The following is an 18437-nucleotide window of genomic DNA, read 5'->3' as shown; positions in this document are numbered from 1 at the left end:
ATAGGGAAAGAAAGCAAGTAATAAAACAAATGTAGCAAGATGTTAAAAATCAGTGCCTACAAGTAAAGGGGATAGGAGCTGGGGGTGGGGGGGGGAGTTCTTGGCATCATCCTTGCAACTTTTTGTAGTTTTAAATTATTTCAAAATAAAAACTTTTCTTAGAGAAAAGACTCCATAAAACTTCAAAGCCCTGGCGTAGGCTGGTGGCTACAGCTCCCATTAGACCCCTAACTTGGGTACCTCCATATGTTGCAGGTGTGGCCCTGGAAAGACCAAAAAAAAAAAAAAGTGTTGTCTAACTTCTCCACAGTATAGTTACTATTTTCCCCCTTACAATTGATAAGCAACCTGAGGGGAGATGTGTTAAGAGCACATAAATATGCGCCTTATCCTACTCTTCCCTTCAGACTTAGTATCTATCTTGGCTCCTTTTAAAAGCCGCATTTGTCAGGAGTTACATATACCCTAAGTAAATAGGAAAACTTGAGTGATTTTGCTGAGATTGTACCTTTGCCTGTAATACCCTCATTCAAACCTGTTTAGTTTGTACCACAGTTTAAGCCTATTTCAAAATGCTATTTCCTTCCCTGTTTGTAACTAGATTTAATGTTTTCCTCCTTGACCTCCAGGAACACTTTGTACTTTTCTTGAGGGACATAATAACTTCTACTTCCTGCTTGTACTTGTAAAGGAAGAAAATGGTGTACTTCCTTTATCCCACTTACCAGACAGCCAGGGCCTTGAGGGCATGGACTGTGTCCTAATCATTTCTGCAACCTTTGCTGGGCTCAGAAGAGGCAATCAATGGGAGGAATGTGATCAGTGTTTGTTCATGAAATGCATGTTTAGGCCTTCTACTCACTGCTTCTGATGTGCCAGTTGAATGCTCAGCTGCATATTTCAAGAACTCAGTTTCATCTCTTTAACATCTCTATACCTCCTGTTTAACGTGTTGCTATTTTGCCCCTGAAGTAAGAAGGGAAACCCTTCGTTGTCTTTCATTTCCGTATTCTTAGCTCAGGTGTTAAGAAAAGCATTGCTGAGTGAATGACTTGCTTCCTTACTGTGAGGATTGTGTTTTGTGTTTTCCTCCAAGTCTCTTACTAGGGCACTGGGCCAGCTTCTCATTGCTTTGACAAGAAGGTGCAATGAGGTCTGCTCTTCCTCTGGGGCATTCTTCTAACACTCATTAAGGGTAACTCCGTTTGTATATTGATAGGAGAGCACATCCCTCCCTAAGGATTCCTTTGTGTATAGGCTTTAGAAACTGAAAGTATAGCCTGCCAAAATCACAGGAGTTAGGAGCCAAGGTTATTAATTTGTTCAGATAGTATTAATTTGTTCTGCCAAGACATGTAAGAATAAGCATTAATTTAGTTTGTAAGTTTAATGAATGATTAAAAGAACTAATTTTTTTAATTTTTCTATTTTTTATCATTTATATATATATATATTTTTTTTTTTTCTACTGTACAGCATGGTGACCCAGTTACACATACATATATACATTATTTTTTCTCGCATTATGTGTTCCATCATAAGTGCCTAGACAGAGTTCCCAGTGCTACACAGCAGGATCCCATTGCTGATCCATCCTGAAGGCAACATTCTGCATCTATTTACCCCAAGAACCCAGTCCCTCCCCTTCCCTCCCCCTCCCCCTTGGCAACCACAAGTCTATTCTTCAAGTCCATGATTTTCTTTTCTGTAGAAAGGTTCCTTTGTGCCGTATATTAAATTCCAGATATAAGTGATATCATACGGTATTTGTCTTTCTCTTTCTGACTTACTTCACTCAGAATGAGAATCTCTAGTTCCATCCATGTTGCTGCAAACAGCATAATTTGTTCTTTTTTATGGCTGAGGAGTATTCCGTTGTGTATATATACCACATCTTCCTGATCCAGTCATCTATCAGTGGACATTTGGGTTGATTCCATGTCTTGGCTATTGTGAATAGTGCTGCAGTGAACATACGGGTGCATGTGTCTTTTTTAAGTAGAGTTTTGTCTGGAAATATGCCCAAGAGTGGGATTGCTGGGTCATATGGTAGTTCTATGTATAGATTTCTAAGGTACCTCCATACTGTTCTCCATAGGGGTTGTACCAGCTTACATTCCCACCAACAGTGCAGGAGGGTTCCCTTTTCTCCACACCCCCTCCAGTATTTGTTATTTGTCGACTTATTAATGATGGCCATTGTGACTGGTGTGAGGTGGTATCTCATGGTAGTTTTGATTTGGATTTCTCTAATAATCAGAGATGTTGAGCATTATTTCAAGTGCTTGTTGGCCATCTGTATAAAAAGAACCAAAACTGTAAGTAGATCAATCAAATCTTATGGTACGACTAACTTGAGATTATACTGGAAAAAGTTGTCCAGACAGATGACACTAGACTGCTTGTTACTTTATATAGAAAATTTATAAAATACATAAAATCCATGTTTTATAAAGTATTTTTTTATGTTAAGTTTTAGAAATGGATGAAGCTATATCATTCTTCATAGTGGGGCTTTTCTTTAGATTATGAATTGGTCTTTTATTTTAAAAATAATTTAAAAATTTTATAGCAGTTTTAGATTTTCAGAAAAGTTCCACAGATAGTACAGAGAACTCTTACATATACCTCTTATTTCCTCTATTGTTTAACTCGTACATTTGTCACAAGGTAAACATAAACATTGGTATATTCTTATTAACGAAACTTAATACCTTGTTCACATTTCACCAGTTTTCCTCTAATGACCTTCCCTTTGTTCTGGGACACCATATTACATTTACTTAATATATCTCCCTAGCTGCCTCTGGTCTGTGACAGTTTCTCAGACTTTCCTTGTCTTTGATGGCCTTGACAGTTTTAGAAGTGTTAGTTGTGTTTTTTGGGAGAACGTCCATCAGTTTGGATTTCTTTAATGTTTTCCTCGTAGTTTGGCAGAGGTCAAGGGTTTTTGGAAAGAAAAGCACAGCATTTTCATTACATTATGTTAAGGTTACATACTGTCAACATGATTTATTATGTTGATGTTAACCTTGCCAAAGTGGTTGGGTTTTCTCTCCTGCAAGTTACTTTTCCCTCCTTTTCCACACTCTACCTTTGGGAAGCCAGTCACTATCGCCAGCCTACACTAAAGGGAGTAATGGGGTGGAAAGTTAAGTTTCACCTCTTGGAAGGGGGACTGTCATCATAAATTATTTGGAATTCTTCTGTAAGGGAGATTAGTTTCTTTTCATTTATTTATTCAATCATTTATTTATATCAGTATGAACCCATTAATATTTATTTTATACTTTGGGTTATAATAAAATTCTTATTTGTTTTGTTGCTCAAACTGTTCAAATTTTGGCCATTGGAAACTCTTTCAGTTGCTGTGTCTCTGATGTGCCTCCATCATTTTTGTTTTTTGGGCACTTCCTTTCTTTCTAGTACTACAGGATGCTCCAGGCTATCTTATGTATTCTCTGCTCCAGCCTTGGAATCAGCCATTTCTCCAAGGAGTCATGGTTCATTTTGTAGGAGAATGGTATTAGAAGGCAAAGATCTGGTCCATTTTTTGATAATATAATAATTTTGGAAATGAAAGTAAGAGATGCGAAGAGGTAGTGAGCATAGGCTTTGATAGCAGCTATTTGAATGACTTTGAACCATAGCTTTGCTGTGAATTAGGCTGATCAACCATCCCAGTTTGCCTAGGACTGAGAATTTTCCAGGGATGTGGGACTTCCAGTGATAAAACAAGGATGAGTTGGCTACCTTAGTCATAGAAATGACTATGTCTCTTGGTAGCAAGGGACAAAAATCCAAATAAAACTACCTCAGTTTTAAAAAAGGGGATTTAGGAATTCCTGCTGTGACACAACAGGATTGGTGGCATCTTGGGAGTGCTGGGATCCAGCTTTAGTCCCCAGTCTGGCACAGTGGGTTAAGGATCTGGTGTTGCTGTACCTGTGGCTTAGGTCACACCTGTGGCTTGGATCTGATCCCTGGCTGGGGAACTCCATATACCTCAGGGCAGCCAAAAAAAAAGGGGGGGGGAATTTAAAATAAATAAATAAATATGTATATTCATATATCCAGATATATGCATATATACTTATAAAAAGGGGGACTTAATGGCTTATTTAACTGGGAGGTCTAATGATGAAGGGGTTTCAGGAAGAACTGGATCAAGGGATCAAATGATGTAATTAAGTTTCCTCTGACTCCATGTTTCAGCTCTGCTTCTCTCTGTTACTTCTTTCTTAGGCTTTCTATATGTGGTGGGGAAAGTAGAGGCTTTCTTTAATGGAGATGAAGAGCTGTACTTATCCCCTAGGACAGGGATGAAAACTGAAATGCCTAAAGAGGTGAGAGATATAGTGTAAATGAGTGGAACAGATTGAATAAAGATAATAGAGAGTGATGGGAACAGTAAGGGGAACCTTTAGTTGTTGATGCTATGCAGGAAGGCAAGTTCACTATTACCAGATATTCCAGTTCTTCAAAAGAAGCTAGAAATGTGAAACCCTGATTTTTTTTTTTTTTTTTTGGTCTTTTTGCCATTTCTTGGGCCACTCCTGTGGCATATGGAGCTTCCCAGGCTAGGGGTCTAATTGGAGCTGTAGCTTCCAGCCTACACCAGAGCCACAGCAGCAAGGGATCTGAGCTGCGTCTGCGACCTACACCACAGCTCATGGCAATGCCAGATCCTTTACCCATTGAGCAAGGCCAGGGATCGAACCCACAACCTCATGGTTCCTAGTTGGATTTGTTAACCACTGAGCCACGACGGGAACTCCGAGAAATCCTGATTTTTAGATGTAGTGACTGACTCAATAACAACAACACTATTTATACCAAGAAACTATACTCATAGGGCAAATACTTGTGGGCTACCAGTTTATAACCTCTGCCTTCAGAAGTCCAGGGCTACTTCCTGGCTGCCTGAGAATGTACTTGGGTACATAACGTGTGGAAGGTTGTTTATTTAGTGTTCTCAGGGTATATTTACTTTTTTTTGAAAATAGATCCCATTTAACTTCTATTGGTGAATTCACCAAGCACTTGCTATGTGCCTGGCATTGTGCTAAGCAATTTACACATTTCTTTTATTTATTTATTTAAAAAATTTAAAAAATGATTTTTATTTTTTTCCATTATAGCTGGTTTACAGTGTTCTGTCAATTTTCTACTATACAGCAAGTTGACCCAGTCACACATACACATATGCATTCCTTTTTCTCACACTATCATGCTCCATCATAAGTGACTGGATATAGTTCTCTGTGCTATACAGCAGGATCTCGTTGCTTATCCATTCCAAAGGCAACTGTTTGCATCTATTAACCCCAAATTCCCAGTCGATCCCACTAGCTCCCCTCCCTCTTGGCAACCACAAGTCTATTCTCCATGTTCATGATTTTCTTTTCTGTAGAAAGTTTCATTTGTGCTATATATTAGATTCTAGATATAAGTGGTATCATATAGTATTTGTCTTTCTCTTTCTTCAGTTTCCTCTTTCAGTATTTTATAGTTTGTAGCACATAGGTCTTTCACCTCCTTGGTTAGATTTATTCCTAGTGTTTTTAAACGTGATTTTAAATGGGATTTAAAAATTTTTATCTTTCTGATATTTCATTGGTAGTATAAAGAAATGCAACAGATTTATTTGTATTAATGTTGTATCTTTATGCCTATTATTTTCTAGTTCCTAGGTAAGTTTATATATTGTACCACCATTCAGTTCACATAGCAGCGCTGTGAAACTGAGCACTGTAATTGGTTTGCTCATGTTCTCACAGTGCATTTATCTCCTCGCTATTGAACATCTACTGTGTGCCAGGTCCTATTCTAGTAAGGACTTAAAGTCTTACCGCGTAAGGAAATGAGGGAGAGATTAGGTCCATATGTGAAGAGTTATAGGGTGAAAATAACATGAAGATACAATCTAGGGAAACACCCAAGCTTTGGAGAGTCAGGGGAAGAGGAAAAAGGCCCAGAAGAATATAGATAAAGTGCAGTTATGGGGAGGAAAGAAATCAGGAGAGCATCATTTCGCAGAAGAGGAGAGAGAAGTAGAACTAGAAGGAAGAAATATTTATCTTGCCAACAATGTCAGATGCTGCAGAATGAGCAAGTATATGAAAAATGAACAAGTCTCTCAATTTTTTGGTGAGTTGGTTAGATGAATTACAGAAAAATAAGAAGAAAGTAGCATCAGCATGGCAGTGTGTATTGAAGCCAGATTTTTTAGAATTAAGGAATAAGTGGGTGAAAAAATTGAGGCAATGGACAGAGATAGTTTAGTAAACATGGGGATAGAGAGACAGTGATTGACAAAGTGGGAAGGGTAGGAGACCAAGGAACAGGGGATTCTCGGGAGGCAGTGACCATGGAACAAGCCTGGATAGGAAAGCAAATCAAGCTGAACTAACATAGATTATAGGATTTGGGGCTATTATGAAATTCAAAGGGCAGGGTGATGAAAGAATAGGAAAGTCGATGAGATGGCAGGTTATGATTTTAAAGGGTGAATTGAATTTCACTTAAAGAATTTAGAAAAGGGATAGTATGAATGATAAAGAAAACTAAGGTTTGACTATAGGAGTCAAATCCTTTGAAAAGAAGCTGAGATAGAATGAAGACAATTTGCTTGGATGGAAGAATAGGGAAGCCAGTGTCCTGCCAGGGTCATCAATAAGTACAAATTTTCCCACCTGCAGAGGAAGATCCAAGGATGTTGGTGGAGGACTGGGTATGAAAGAAGATATGGATCCTGATTCTGAAGCAATTGGGGAGGATCCTTTAGGTCTACAGACAACTATGAAGAGGGACAGCAGATAGTGGGGAAATCAAATGGGCTTCACCCGAGATTAGGAGAGGTTATTAAATAAAAGTTTTAGAAAATAGGACAGTCAGTATGTGAGGTTTAAAGCATAAAGAATGCTTATTCACATTAGAGACATTAAAGAAATAGATTAAGTGAAATAAGATGGTTGATAGCTAGAGTACATTTGGATGGGGATTAAAATGCTGGAGGATGCTAGAAAGGAGAGGAAGAAGGATAACAAACATTTGAGAAGAGGCTGGAGGGGATGGGGGATTCTAAAAAAGTCTAATTGGAATTCTGGCTAGATTATAGTTCCATGTGTGCCCTAAAGTGGATCTAAACCTAACATAAGTAACTATAGCTCAAGTGTGTCATGCCATACAAATATTTTGGAATACACAATGGAGCTGTTGTGCAATAGTGTCTGAAATGCTTACTTTGGATTGACTAATCAAGGAATAATCAACCTGAGAGGGTCAGGAGAGTTCTCCCTCTTTTTAATGCAGCAAATGTCACCATGCACCAGCACTGTTTTAAGAGTTGTGGTAGCTACATAAATAATTCTGTGCCTAGGAGGAATAATGTTCAAAATTTTTGGGGGTAGTTTACTTTCTTTTAAATATTGTAGAATTTTTAACAAGTTCTGATTTTGGGGGGATACCTGTTATTCTGCTTTAAAAAGTGCAAAATAGGAATTCCCGTCGTGGCTCAGTGGTTAACGAATCCAACTAGGAACCATGAGGTTGTGAGTTCAATCCCTGGCCTTGCTCAGTGGGTTAAGGATCCGGCATTGCCGTGAGCTGTGGTGTAGGTTGCAGCCGTGGCTCAGATCCTGCATTGCTGTGGCTCTGGTGTAGGCCGGTGGCTACAGCTCCGACTCGACCCCTAGCCTGGGAACCTCCATATACTGTGGGAGCAGCCCAAGAAATGGCAAAAAGACAAAAAACAAAAACAAAAACAAAACAGAACAAAAAAAGTGCAGAATAGTTTTGTGTGTATGTTTGTGTGTGAGTGTAGTGTTTAATAAAAAAGCAACTTTGATCAGTGAGAGGAAGTCCACCCAACTTTTAAAATCAACTTTTTTCTTCTGAATTTCAGGACTCCATCCCCCCCCATGGTTGTAAGCATAGTTGATACAACACAGGATCCTGCACATAAGTCCAGCCTTATCATACCTTAGTAGACTGACTTGTCGAAGCTACTTAACTTTCATCAGCTTCAGTTTCTTCACTTGTAAGATGGGATGAGAACAACATCTTCCCCAAAGATCAAACACAAGGATGAAGTGAGGTAAGGTATTTTAATTCATTGACTTTGAGGGCTGGGTGCTAGGAGTTTACCATTTTGACACTTCTCACTGGGGAATTCAGAGGTACATCAGAGTGTGAGAACTTACGGTCTAGGATATGTCTACTTTCTCATCTAGGTCTCTGGAATGTCATAAGGGTTCTATAACCAAGAATAAAACTGCAGTGCTTATTTACAGGAGATTAGGGAGAGTTTTATGAGCCACTGGGAGAATCAACTCACTGCAGGGCCTTCGGTGTGGCCCTTGAAACTTGCTCCTGATTTCCTTCTTGAGCTGCCACAATCCACTGGCTGATCCTTCTTGAGACGCAATGCCAGTTCCTCGTCATAATAGTGAGATTAACCCTGATTTAGAAATCTTGCTTTCCTGGCAGGAGCAGAGTTCATTTCTATTTATAGCAGATCTTTGGACTAGAACTCTCTCACTGCCTCTGAACTGATTCTTTTAGCTCAGGAATTTTAAAATCAGTTCTGATTCAGAGGTTAGGAAGACAATCCCAGAGTAGCCTTCTAACTCTTCCTTTAGGCCTTTCATACTTCAAATCTACATTTAGTCTGGAAGCTGTATTGCTTTTTTATTTTTATATTTTTTAATTTTTTAATTTTATTTTTTAGGGCTACACTCAGAGCATACAGATGTTCCCAGGCTAGGGGTCTAATCAGAGTTGTGGCTGCCGGCATACACCACAGCAATAGCAACAGCAGATCCAAGCCGTGTCTGCAACCTACACCACAGGTCACTGCAATACCAGATCCTTAACCCACTGGGCAGGGCCAGGGATGAAACCCGCATTCTCATGGATACTCCTCGGGTTTGTTACCGCTGAGCCACAATGGGAACTCCTGTACTGCTTTTTTAGATATGGATGTTGAGGAATTAGGAAATTAGCTTTCATTTTGCTAATTAGCTTTCTAAATAAGATTATCCTTTTCACAAGATTATAGAACTGGATTAATCCAAAGAATAGCTAAATATTTTTTTAGCCCTCAAAGCATTACCTAGATCTTTACTTATCTTCCCCTCCCCACTTCTCTCCTCCCCCCTACCCCTCTTTTCTGTCCTCTTCCTTTTCTTTTCTCATTCATCTTTTATCTGTCATCCATCTTTCAGTCTGCTTATCCTATTCTTTCCTTCCTTCCTTCCAGTCCCATCCTCCCTCCTTTCCTTCTTATCTATCTATCTATCTATCTATCTATCTATCTATCTATCTATCATGGGTCTTTGTCTACCTGTATTTTGTTTTGTTTTGATGGGATTGGGAGCAAAGGTTATAAGGGAGGAGTAATTATCTAAAGTTTTAAATATCATTGAAGTTCATTTGACATTTTGCATGTAGGCAGATCATTTATACTTATATGCTGAAGGCTAGAATTCCTGGTGACAAGAAAATGGTTATTCTCCTTTACCTCTTCAGAAGAAGAGAAACTAGTGGCTACAGCTCCTCACCTGGCCTCATTTTCCAATTGCTGTAGAACTTTCTCTTCTGAGAGTTCCTGTTATTGCTCAGTGGAAATGAATCTGACTAGGATCGATGAGGATGCAGGTTTGATCCCTGGTTAAGGATCTGGTGTTACTGTGAGCTGTGGTGTAGGTTGCAGACGAGGCTCTGATCCCGTGTTGCTGTGGCTGTGTTGTAGGCCAGCGGCTATGGCTCCAGTTCGACCCCTAGCCTGGGTACTTCCATATGCCACAGGTGTGGCCCTAAAAGAAAAAAAAAAAAAAACAACTTTCTGTCCTGAGATAAACTGTGGCCCTTCTGTCTGCATCTCCCATCTGGGGGAGCAACTATCAGCCTACTGGTGCTCAGGTTGTGAAAATAGTGCAATGAAGGGGGAGAACAGAGTCTGCAGGTCTCAAAAGCAACTGGTATTCCCAGTGAAACTGCTCCTTCCCCAGCTAGCACTGCTCATTGAACAGCTTACTGCCTAAAATGACCTGTTTCCCAAGGAGTCCCTCTTCTATTCTCCAGGCCCAAACACCCTTGATGAAATACTAAATAATGACCCCACACCTCCCAGCTAAATACTCTGGATGACAGTGGTTACTCACCTTCCTTCAGTTTTTCAGGACTACTCCCAACGAGACCCCATATCCTAGTTATCTCAGTTAGCAACCTCCCAGATCATCACTACCTGTTGTTTATCTTGACATACGACTTTCTACCTCCCTAATCTGACTCCATCCCCTAATATTTCCCATGATTTTCCAATTCCTTCATTATACTCTCTGGAATTTCTGGCTTGCTATCAGCCAGCTCTCCTATGTCCCAGACTCTTCTCTGAGTGTTTGCATTCCTTTTTCTTCTAGCTGAAACCTGGCTGTCCCTTTCAAATGGAAGATGTCTTTTCTTTCACCTCTTATTTGCCCCAGGACTTGTAGTAGAGCAGGTGTCTTTTTGTTTCCTTTTGATCCTTCTAAGCCATCTGTTTGAAGACCCAAGTTCATTGAGCTCATGTTTTTAGATTTATCACCTAACATCTCTCCCAAATCATCTTCGAGAATATCTTTGCCATCTCTTGTCATACTTTGGTGACTGTGTCATATAGTTTACTGTCTTTATTTATTTCTACAATTAGTTCTCTTATCTCTGTAGATGATCTACTCAAGATTCTGGTCTTTTACTTTCTTGCACTTTTTCAACTTCAGTAATTTCCTTCATCCCACTACAGCCCATATTGCCACTCTCATTGTTACATGGTAACATTATTATTATTCTTTACCAGTAGCCTCTCCTCCTTCAAAAATCTCTGGACAGCAGGCATCATCCCATTCTCTGATCACCACCTTCTAAGCCTCAGTCTCATTCCTACCAGTTCCTTTGGAACTGTTCTTTGACACCGTAGGGACATTCAAGCCATTGACCCTATGTTTTTTGTTTTTTTTTTTTAAATTTCCCTTCATCTTCATGTTGTCACTTTCCTTCTTGCTCAGCTAGTTTCCATAATCTGGCATTGTAATAACACATCTTTGCAGAAAAGCTGAACTTCATTGCCCTCTCTCTTTCCATAGAACTCATTTGCAAAGACTCAGCCTTGTGAAACCCAGTTAACCTATGCTGTGACTACATGAAGATCTCTTGATAATTCACTTAAATATAATTGAATATATGACATATTTTGATTAGTAACTGCTGATTCTTGATGGAGTAGATAAATATCTCCTGCCTTTTGGAATCTCTTTCTCCTTTAAACCACCATATTTTTCTCCAGATTTTCTCTGATATTCCTTTTATCACATGGGTTGAAATTTTGGACTTTTGCTGGTCCTTGTTCTTTACTCAACCTCTGTGCTGGAACATCCCAGCATTGGGAACATAGACTCTGGAGTCAAATTGCTTGGGTTCAAATTCTGATTATGTCATTTCCTTGAAGTATGACCTTGAGAAATGACCTTTGGAAATGTACTGTATCATTTCCCTCTTTGAAAAATGAGGGAAACTCATAGTACTTGCTTCCTAGAAATATTGTAAGGATTAAATGAATTAATATATACTGAATATCTTGAAGGATATCTGTTTTATTAGTGATATATATTAATGTGCTATATTAACGGCAGTTTGTTATTATTCCCCTTGCTTATTTATTTGGTTTTAAAGTGAAAAAGGACTTGCTTTTAGAGTCATGGAGCTGTAAAATGCCATGCCAATTAATAGCTTCTGGTGGTCCTTTTCTCTGCCATGTAGAGAAAGTCAGCTTTAGAAGAATGAGGTCAACACATAAAAGTAGCCAAGAAGTGAGTGGTATAATAGTTAGCATTCCTGGTTGTGAACATCAAAATCAATTCCAATAGTCCAGCTAAATTAAACAAAATGGATTTATTAAAAATATTAAATAGCTTGAAGAATTTCCATGATAACTGGAAAACATGCTTGTTATTTCACTGCCATGTACTTAGCAACCAGGAATAGTATAGCTAAGAACACTGACTAACCTCATTGAAAAATTATTCTATCAGAAACACCATTCCTACTACCTTCTACTACTTAACATGTCCCCAATCCTGAACATGATGGCAAAATCTATGTCAGTGATGCCCCAGAAGAATAAGAAAACTTGACCACTATTACAGTCAGAAAATCAAGGCCAGCACTGCTTGTTGATCCCATCTACACTCAAATCTTGTATGGCTGTATCTGCTCAGCAAAGCCTAGGTCATACGCTTTTACTCTAGCTGCAAAGCAGTCTGGTAAATGTAATTTTTTATATTCTACTTTTGGAAGGCAGGATTCACAATGTGGAAAACTATAAGAATATGAGAATGGTTTTGGGCAGGCACAAATGATGTATTTCCAATATAGATTTGTGTCATGAAGGGGAGACCTGTTAACTTCATGCGAATCCCTTGGTCCAGCTGCACCTAAGCCTACTCCTTGGACCTTCCTGTTTTATGAGAGGATAAGTTTCTACCTTTAGTTAAGATGGAGTTATTTATTTATTTATTTTTGCTTTTTAGGGCCACACCTGTGGCATGCGGGAGTTCCCAGGCTAGGGGTTGAATCGGAGCTGCAGCTGCCAGCCACAGTGACATAGAATCTGAGCAGCATCTTCAACCTATACCACAGTTTATGACAATGGTGGATTCTTAACCCACTGAGCAAGGCCAGAGATTGAACCCACATCCTCTCGGATACTAGTTGGATTTATAACCTGCTGAGTCACAATGGGAACTCCCAAGATGGAGTTTTTGGGTCAGTTTTGTCTAGTGTTCTTATAAGTACAACTTCTTCTGAATCAAGCCCCACTATTATCATATCTTTTCAATTGGTCTTTACTCTAGGCCTGCCCTCCCTCCCTTATGTTCGTTTTCTTCTCTGGAGTTGGATAATCTTTCATAAAAGTAGGTCTGTTTATGTCACTCTTCTAGTCAAAACCCTTGCTGGCTTTCTGTTGCTTTAGGATAACAACCATAGTCTTAGCACAGTGTACAGCTCTGTGTAATCTGGGCCCTGCTCAGTTTAGATTACCTTTTTGCTACTTTCTCTGTTCAGGTCTTCGTAGACTTCAATTCATTCTCTATACACATCACCTTTCCTTTTCATTTTTTTCTGTGCATTCAGACAGTTTCTTGCCCTCCTTACTGAGGACTTAAGCCTGGGTTACAACTTCTCAGATAGCTCTGAGGGACTGTTCCAAAGAGATAAGGGAAGAACCAGGGTGTATAAGAGTTTTTGAAAAAAAGCAAAAAGCAAGCCCCACGCCTGCCCCACCAACCAAATTAGGCAGTTGAACATCAAAAAATTACTGCTGGTTAAAAACCAGACATCTCTAGTTAATGAATTTAGTGCTTTTCTATGTATGGGGAGATGCAAGAGTCTGGGTCTATTGAAGCTGTTCCTTTGATATGCACCTTAAGTGTCAGGCCAGTTATGTGTTTATCTCAGTCCTGAGTTCCCCTCAGGGTATAACCTTGTGAGTGGCTGGAGGCTTGATGGAGGCAATATCCTTTGTTTACTGAAATGGCAGGCAGCATTCTTTGTCCACAAGTCCTCAACTTGCTTCTTTTTGGGGTTCTTGAGAGAATCAAATGATGTGCTTTGTAGGAGCTATTCTAGTGTAAGGGATTACTCAGCTACTTTTTGCATGTGTCACAGTCCTGGGCTCTTCCCCTGAGATAATGTTTTTGCTGCTCAAGCCAGGAGTGACTTAAACTCACCTGTCTCTCTTCCATTGTCAGATCTGTCCCTCCTGATGTATCTCAGCTGCTGCTGTTCTTCTCCTTCCCTGGAGGCACTGGAGCTGCATTATGCTTTAAAAGATGGACCATAAAGCCTTTGTTAAGTTGTCCCTATAATATATCCTTTATGTCTGTACTTAGATGAGACTGTAACCCCTAGAGGAGCAGAGCCAAGTTGTTAGCTCGCATTCATGGTTCTAAATTCAGTGCTCTGAGCAGATCGGGTTTATCCTTATGACGATGATGAAGAGGAGTTGGAAGATTTTTCTTCCATTATATCAAATGCAACTACTGAGTTTTATAGGCTCCCTCTTAGAATTTTCTGGATGGTCTCCTCTTTTTTTCATTTGAATACCTTACTCCCCTGGAGTAAAATGCAGGATTGAGAGGTAAATGATCTGAAAACAAATGTACGGTAATACATTCACTTTGGCTTACAAAAATAAAACAACCCAAACCTAGTTTTTCTTACAGTCTTTAAATCCAGATGGTAGTAAAATTTGACATTTCAATTCTGTTTGTGAAATTCATTTTGTTTTTAAATTGGGAAGAACCATAGAGCTAAAAATTGTCTGAAGTACTAGGAAGGCCTGGTGAGACCTCTTTAAGAATGTTATTAATAAAGGACTTGGTATTTTAAAGTGAATGTAAAGGCACTGTAGACAGAGACTGCAAATAACCATAATGGATGTGAATAAGGGTCGTGATATCAAGAAGTAATGTGCTACCCTATACCTAATATGAAAAAGAGATTTGGCTTGGACAATGAAAGAAAAGGGAAATCTGGACAAAAATATAGACTGTTTTGGTAGCCAAATTTAGTTAATATTTTTTAGTGTGCTCATTTTTGTTTATAAGTCTCATTCCAAAAGATGAGTTATTGTTCTCAATAAATCTGTCTTTGTAAAATTCTTAAATTTAGATCATGTAGGGTCTTTTTATAAATAAATATCTATACTGTAAGGATCCAATTTAATTGATTAAACTCAAAATTTAGAGGTCCAGAGTGTTCAAAACAAGGTTAAAAAAAAGGCCCTCTCACAGAATACTTTATTGGCAAGGTCTATTTCTGACTGAATCTGATCTATATATATTCCTGGAAGAAATCATAGAAACGAATCACTGTCTATATGTATAAATGTGTATCACTTAAGTTTCTTGTGGTTGAAAGTGAAGAAAGCCTAACCTAAATGATTTTAATCAAAAAGGGAATTTACTGGCTTGTGTAACTGGCAGGTAAAGTGCAGTGATTGGCTTACCTGTTGCTTGACACAGGTGTTCCAGAAATATCTCCAGGGCAGTATTTTACCTCAGCTTCTCTCTTTCTTCCACATATAGGCCTCATTCTTAGACAGAATCTTCCTTCATAGTTGGAAGAAGACTACAGCCTCCAAAGGCTTCATGTTGCCAAGACTTTAAGTCTACTGGGGAGGAGAAGACCTCTCATTCTCAGCAGATGACCAAAAGTCCTGGGTCTGGTTCTCAGTGCCTCAAGTAGGTCATCTACTCATTCTTTAATCACTTTGTGTAAGAAGAATGAATCTGGAGTTCCCGTCGTGGTGCAGTGGTTAATGAATCCGACTAGGAACCATGAGGTTGCGGGTTCAGTCCCTGCCCTTGCTCAGTGGGTTAACAATCTGGCGTTGCCGTGAGCTGTGGTGTAGGTTGCAGACGCGGCTCAGATCCCGCGTTGCTGTGGCTCTGGCGTAGGCCGGTGGCTGCAGCTCCGATTCAACCCCTAGCCTGGGAACCTCCATATGCCGTGGGAGCGGCCCAAGAAATAGCAAAAAAAAAAAAAAAAAAAAAAAAAAAAAAAAAAAAAAGTAGATTGAATCTGCTGATTAACTTAGTCATGCCTTACTCTAAATTTAAAGGTGATGACAAGTCATTCAAACCCTGTGGCTGAAATTGGTGGGCAGGTAGTTCCTTTAAGGAGATTCATGATGAATATAGGGGCCAACACAGTAGATACCAGTTATTAATTAAAGTATTTGAAATTTTAATAGATTGTTTTCTTTTTGTCTTTTGTCTTTTTAGGGCTGCACCCTGTGGCATATGGAGGTTCCCAGGCTAGGGGTCTAATCAGAGCTACAACTGCCAGCCTATGCCACAGCCACAGCAATGCCAGATCTGAGCCGAGTCTGCAACCTAAACCATAGCTCACGGCAACACCAGATCCTTAACCCACTGAGCGAGGCCAGGGATTGAACCCGCAACCTCATGATTCCTAGTCGGATTTGTTTCCGCTGAGCCATGATGGGAACTCCTTAATAGATTATTTTCTAATACTGACTATTTACTATGTGCTAGGACATGCAAAGATGAATAAGAAAGGTCTTTTCCTTCAGATTTCTTGAGGAAACTTGGGACATCATCTAATTCTTAAAGTTGAGGCTACTGTGAGAGTTTTTTGTTTTTGTTTTTTTTTTCCTTTTTATGGCTGCACCTGTGGCATATGGGAGTTCCCAGGCTAGGGGTCGAATTGGAGCTGTAGCTGCAGACCTGTGCCACAGCCATGGCAACAATGGATCCAAGCTGCATCTGTGAACCCGCATCCTCACAGACAGTGTGTCAGGTTCTCAATCCACTGAGCCACAACGAGAACTCCAAGAGCTTAATGCTTCCTAGCTCTCATATACTTAATTATAAGAGTCTGAGTACCTGACTGCTTCGATAAGTTGTAGAAAGATATATTAATGAGCTATTTTCTCCTCACCTTTAACCAGGGAAATACGCATTCTCTGGAGATGGAGAGAATAAATTTCATCATATTCTCTCTTCCTTTTCCTAACTGTATTCTATATATAGGCTAAAAGGAGAAAGAGTTATTTCTAGCATTGGGTTGAAGGAAATTCCTCTGTGTGTGTCTTGCTGCTGTATACATAAACTGTGTATTTTTGTGTGCAGTGACAGTTATAGTTTCCTCCACTGGCTGGGATTCAGGTTCTTTTCTCTCTGATGATTTCTTCTCTGTTTCCTTTCATGTCTCTTCTCTTCTTCCATAAATGCATATTACATAAGTGTGTGTGTGCCTGTGTGTATACAGAGTTGATATTGAAAATATGTGACAAATGATATGGCATTTTCATCTACCAGTCAGAGTGGATGCCACCTGTAAATGTCCAGTACAATAGTAGTGGGACATAAAGGCTATAAAGAGAGAGAAGCCATGTTTTAGCTGAGGAAGCAGAGATTCAGAGGTACAAAGAATAGGGTGAAGGAGCTAGTTAAGAATGAAGGAAGAGAAGAACTAGGTTGTGAGTGGGAGAGAGAGGGAAGTGAAGAGAGAATTCATTATCAGCTTCTACAAGTGCAGAGGCTTTCCTTCCCCCGAGGGCTGTCTGTACCATGGTACCTTGGAGATCCCTGTTTCCTTTATTGCTCCATTGATTCTTCCATTAAACCACCCCCTTCCCTTTAAAATCTACCTTGAGGGACTCCATTAGTAGAAACTAAAGCTAACTAACTAAAGTGAATGGGCTCATGATCCATATATGTAGTATATATTTTGTAAGTTGCTATAGTTTCTTTGTTTTTCTCTTATCAGTAGTAGACATCTTTCATATCAGTAGATAATGGAACAAAATCATCACTCTTATGGCACCTGGTATTTTTGTTAGACACCTCTAGCTCTCACACCTCATATCCTCTCAGGCCCAGTTTTACTCCAGCCATTGCACAGGTTTTACCTTTTTTATTTTAATTATTTTTATTTATTTATTTATTTATTTATTTATTTATTTATTTATTTTATTTCATTATTTGGCCTCCCCATGGCATATGGAGTTCCCAGGCCAGGGATCAAGTTCTGAGCTGCAGTTGCGACCTAAGCCGCAGCTGTGGCAGTGCTGGATCCTTAACCCACTGAGCCTGGCCAGGGATTGAACCTGTGTCCCTGCGCTCCCAAGACACAGCCAATCATGTTGTGCCACAGCGGGAACTCCAATCTTTTTTATAGAAAAATTTCTTATGTTTATTAATTTAGTCACCACAACTTACACAGGTGTTACCTTACATGTATCTGCTTTATCTGTACCAAGTATTTCTCTGTCTGCCCTGGGCTTTTCATACCCCTCCTTTACCTGTGGGGATCTGTTTAGCACTTGCGCATGGGTGGACTTGAAGTGTGAGGATGTTAGTTGTCATGCGAAAACCTTTATCAGTGGGGGATGAGAGCCGCGGATAAATGCTCCCTGATTCTTTCTCTGATGCTTCCTTAGAGGCCTCCACTCAAATCAAGCTCTAGTTTCTCATAGTTTCTGGTTTGATAATTCACCTTTATGTTGGGTTTTCTTTTTTCCTTTCCTCCCAATTCTTCTGCTCCCTCACTAATATTCCTATAGTGTTCACTTCTCAAAAGAAACTATCTAAACACAAGACCCACCCCCTCTTTTTTTGGCTGTGTCCTTGGCATGTGGAAGTTCCCAGGCCAGGAATCAAACCTTTGCCATAGCAGCTACCCAAGGTGCTGCAGTGACAATGAAGGATCCTTAACCTGCTTCACTACAAGGGAACTCCTCACCACAAACTTTTTGGCCTCTGCTTTCTGGCTGGAACCCAGTCTAAGACAGTTTTACATTGCCTAGATGTATCCTTAGTTGTTATTTCCTTATTAATTAACACTTAGATTATTTTCTTTTTTATTGT

The 18437-nt window shown here is 39.5% G+C and overlaps 1 long non-coding RNA gene across 2 annotated transcripts in view; it reads left to right on the top strand.

The window, feature by feature from the left end:
• LOC102166663 overlaps window positions 1-15371 on the top strand; it is a 52361-nt gene extending 36990 nt beyond the window's left edge. Inside the window, exons 4-5 of one of the 2 annotated variants that reach the window (XR_002346425.1) lie at window positions 7907-8098; window positions 15129-15371. This is a non-coding gene — a long non-coding RNA (uncharacterized LOC102166663). Of the gene's footprint in view, window positions 1-7906; window positions 8099-13790; window positions 14252-15128 lie in introns of those variants that run through there. The other variant, XR_002346424.1, reaches the window with a different exon arrangement.

Source organism: Sus scrofa, chromosome 8, assembly GCF_000003025.6.
Source record: "Sus scrofa isolate TJ Tabasco breed Duroc chromosome 8, Sscrofa11.1, whole genome shotgun sequence".
In the NCBI taxonomy this organism is placed as follows: Eukaryota; Metazoa; Chordata; class Mammalia; order Artiodactyla; family Suidae; genus Sus; species Sus scrofa.
Note: the sequence above shows the minus strand (reverse complement) of the source record. Positions and strands in the feature narration are given on the sequence as shown.